We start from the raw sequence: 5,000 nt of genomic DNA, 5'->3' as shown, positions 1-5,000 counted from the left end.
TAAATTACGCTCTTCAATTCTTGGAGACTACGTCGAAGATGGTATTAGACTGGGAAAATAGTTTGGAGAGAAATAGGATTATGAACTCTGTAGTCTGGAATATAAGGCGGACGTGTTAACAAAATTGAAAGAAAATAAGCCTCCTTTGATTCCCACTATCATGGATGGATACCAGAGGCTCAATATGCAGTTTTAATCCTGTGAATATTCGTTATATTTTGTTTAAGGTTGATGTGATTAGACTTTGGCCGGAAAAGCTACGAATTTGGCCTAAAGAGTCAGCGTGAACCTCCGACGGGGAATCATTCTCATGAAGCATTACAATTTTTGAGCAACCACCATAACTATCCAGTCAATAATCCCACTTTGATTACCTAGTAACAGGTAAGATGAAATTTGACATTATGAATGCATTTTCTCAAGGATATCAACGGATTTACAGATGCCCGCTTTAAGCTAGGTGCTTCATATGGAATCAAATTCACTTCATATCATTTTTGTAATCCTCTGGTTTCAAATGAACCGAGACAACAGTAGCATAAACAACGTTGATTCTGTCAACATGCAGGTATACTACACTGGACACTGGTCTATGTATGGATTTGCATTAAGAAGATGATAGTATTTGATTTATGAGCTTTTAGTTTTTTTCACGTGTATTATAATAGCTAAATATTACTCAGCTATTTGGCATCAGCACTAATGGAGTGAATGAAGGAATAAAAAGATTATATATATATATATATATATATATATATATATATATATATATATATATATATATATAGTTTACGTTGCCTTTATGAACAGCTAACTATGGCCATGGTTCTTTGTTTTAAATACCCAGGTGTGAGACGAGGGCAAGTGACGTCACAGTATTGGTGTTTGACACCTTGAGCTGTGCGTTGGCTGAACTGTTATGACTGGACCGTGGGTCCATTCAAGTGGTGGTAGGCATAGGGAAAACTCTATCATTGCATTGAAGTGAATTTATTCCAAGAATAGCTGCAATATGATTAAAGGTCTTTTTAATGTGTATTTATTTGTACAAATAATGAAAATTCAGGTACACAATTAAAGAGTCCAGGCTTGAGCTGCATTAGATTACTTCTATTTCATCTATGTTGCAATTGAGTCGTTCGTTAACTTAGACTAAGGATACTGTTATCTTGCAAATATATTATACAGACGAAGGTTTTGCAGTAACGTTGTAATACAGGACCTTCCAAGCAATAGGCGCAGGCAAGGATTTTATCTGCGAATCATATCATAATCAAGATTCCATTTTTGTTTGTTTTTAGAAATTTTATCATTATTTTAGTAACTGTTAATAACATTTAAAAGAAATATATTGTTTTAGTTCACCATAGCAGGATTTTGTTGTACATAAGGCCAGATGAGGTAGCTGCCCTTCATTAACCGAGAACTATTTACCCCCCCCCCCTCCCACCCCATCCCCTAATTGGTTTTGATATTCATATACAAGTAAGAACGCATTCCTTCAATCAGCCTAGAGCACAGAGTACAGTATGCTTCATCCCTCAACATCTCATCGCTTCAGACGGATTCTGTACAGCTTCCGTTCAGTAAAAGTCACGATTAATTACTACATTTACGATTCTGCACTAAATGAAATACTGTTATTTTCTATGCTTGAAAGTTTTGACTCGAACAAAAATATGAACTGCTTGAAAATGATATCCAAATTTCTAGGTAATATGAAACTATTATTTAGATGCTAGTTTCAAAAACAGTTAAATTTTTACGACTGGACAGATGTGAGATATTTTGCCAGAAATCATATTATTATTATTATTATTATTATTATTATTATTATTATTATTATTATTATTATTATTTATTATTTATTATTATTAATCATTATTTATTATTATTTATTATTTATTTTTTTCATTTATTGTTATTATTATTATATTATCATTTATTATTTTTTATTATAATTTTTATTATTATTTATTAGCAATATTATTTATTAATATTATTATTTATTATTTATAATTATTCTTTATATATTATTATTTATAATTATTTATTATTATTTATTATTATTTATTATCTATTATACATTATTATTTTTTATTATTGTTTATTATTAGTTTACTATTTTTATTATAATCATTGGATATTATTTATTATTGTTTTTAATTATTTATTATTTTTTTTATTATTTATTATTATTGTTTATTATTATATATTTATTATTATTTTTATTTAGTATTATTATCATTTATTATCATTTATTTTTATTTAGTAGTATTATTTATTATTTATTTTTATCATTAGTTATTTATTATTATTGTGTATTATTTTTCATGATTATTAATTATTTATTAAATATTATTATTATTATTTAGTTATTATTATATATTAAAGTTATTGTTTTTTATTTATTTTTTTATATTTTTTTATTTATTTCTTATTATATAATTCTTATTATCATTATTTATTATCATTTATTATTTACTATTATTTAATAATTATTTATTTTTTATTATTTAATTATTATTAATAATTATTTATTATTATTATTTACTATCATTTATTATTTATTTATTATCATTATTTTTTGTTATCATTTATTATTTATTATTATTTTTTATTTATTACTTATTATTTATTATTATTACTTATTATTATTTATTATTCATTATTATTATTTTTTTTATTTATTTATTATTTGTTATTATTCATTATTTATTTTTATTTGCTTCAATACAAACGTAATTGGAGAGAGGAGGATGCTCTGAGCACAAAGGTTGCAGTAGGGAAAAATATCCCACTGAAGATAGAGAATAAGAAAATAATAAAATACAGGAGAAGTAATGAATAATTGAAATAAAATATTTAAGAACAGTATCAACATTAGAATCCTTTTATAGATAAACCATGAGAGACCATTATGTCAGCCTGTTCAACATAAAAACATTCGCTGCAAGTTTGAACTTCTGAAGTTCCACCGATTCAACTTCTGGAATAACATTCCACAATCGGCCAAAGCTGGAATAAAATTTCTAGAAAACTGCTTTAATAAATATATTTTCATTATTTCCTTTAAATGAATATTGAAAATAATACCTTATGAATACTATTCGTAGATATCTATAAAATCTTATGATACATTTTTTATATTTGGAAAATATTACATAAAATATTCCTATCTGAAGAACCATAATCAAGATATTGGTCACATCCTTTACTGACGTGGTTGCTGTCAGCATTAGGTGTTCTTTGACCACTTAATATCTTTGAAAGTACTAGCTCTTACCGAGAGCTAGTGCTTAATATGGTTACGGTACAATTAAAAAAGGAAAACTTATAAATTAGTGGCAGTAATATTTCAATCAGCATTGCCAAATATAGGGATTATCCCCACTTGTTGCAAGTCTAAACTGAGGCCCATTGTTTCTGCTTGTTTTGTAACCATTCTAAACTAATAATGGTCAGATCAATCCTGAATCCTGTGTTCCTGTGTGGTTGTGAGACATGGGTCCTGACAGAAAAATTAAAGTCTAAAATTCAGACTACCGTAATGCGTAGCCTACGTCTAATCTTTAGAGTAAGAAGGAGAGATAGGCTCTGAAATACCACCATAAGAGAACCCTTGGGAGTAGAACAGGTAATTTTACAAATGGGGAGATGCCAGTTGAGATAGTTGGGCCACATATATCGAATGCCTGAATATAATCGGGATGTACACGGAATTGTGGAATGGATTCTTGAAGGTAAAAAACGACTGGGAAGATTGAGGTGGAAGGATGGCACCAATAAGACTTGAAAGATTCCACTTGGAATGCAATGAAGCTATGTATGTAATATGTCAGGCGCTTATGGAATGGGGGCGTACAATACGGAATTTGTCAATTGACAGACAGGATTCCGACGGGATTTTGGGTGAACTTATCCTTTTAATTTCGGTCTCCTGTTCTGGTGAAACATTTAAGGTCTGTTTTAAGTACGTTTATTCATTAATAATCTATAGAGGCTCGTCCGTAACCCTTGATTTATTTTTCTCTCTTCATATTGATACAACATTATTTTGGTTAAATTCATATTCATATTCTTTTTCTGTCCCTTTGACATCTGTCATTATCTGCAAATCTTAAGTGGTTAAGGTATGTATGTGTGTATGTATATATATATATATATATATATATATATATATATATATATATATGTGTGTGTGTGTGTGTGTGTGTGTGTGTGTATATGTGAATATGTATGTGTGTGTATGTTTGTATATGTATGAATATGTATGAATGTATATATGTATATATATTTAAGTATATATATGTATGTATGTAGGTATGTATATGAATGCTTGTATGTATGTATATATATGTATGCATGTATGTATATACATATGTTTATATGTATGTATGTACGTATATATGTATATGTATGTATGCATGTGTTTATATGTATGTATGTATGTCTGTATATTTATAAGTATGTATATATATGTATGTATCTGTATACATGTATTAATATATTTATATGTATATGTATATTTGGTATGTTTAAGTATGGTTATATATATGTGTTTATATATAGCGTACATATATGTATATATGATGTATATAGTGTATATGTATGTACATTATATGCATTACACACTCATATATATATATATATATATATATATATATATATATATATATATATATATATATATATATATATATATATGTATGTATATATATATGTATGTATGAACATATATCACAAGCACACGTGATTTCAATCAATGTAAATATCACCCACGAACGGCATTTAATACCGAATTCTATCTTTGGGAATATATATCCACTTGGAATTCATTTTATGGTAACAGCTTCTGGCCGGGTGGAGATTCGAACCCCAACCTGTGCGGCTTGAAACTATGCCTACAGTGACTCTACCGAGTGAGCTATCAAGAGAGAATAAAAGTTTATGATGATTCTCCGTACATATTCCTATCGAATTTTAGGAATCTGTTCATA

Source organism: Palaemon carinicauda, chromosome 3 (genome assembly GCF_036898095.1).
Source record: "Palaemon carinicauda isolate YSFRI2023 chromosome 3, ASM3689809v2, whole genome shotgun sequence".
NCBI classification, from domain to species: domain Eukaryota; kingdom Metazoa; phylum Arthropoda; class Malacostraca; order Decapoda; family Palaemonidae; genus Palaemon; species Palaemon carinicauda.
The sequence above is the reverse complement of the archived record's forward strand: the minus strand, read 5'-3'. Positions refer to the sequence as shown.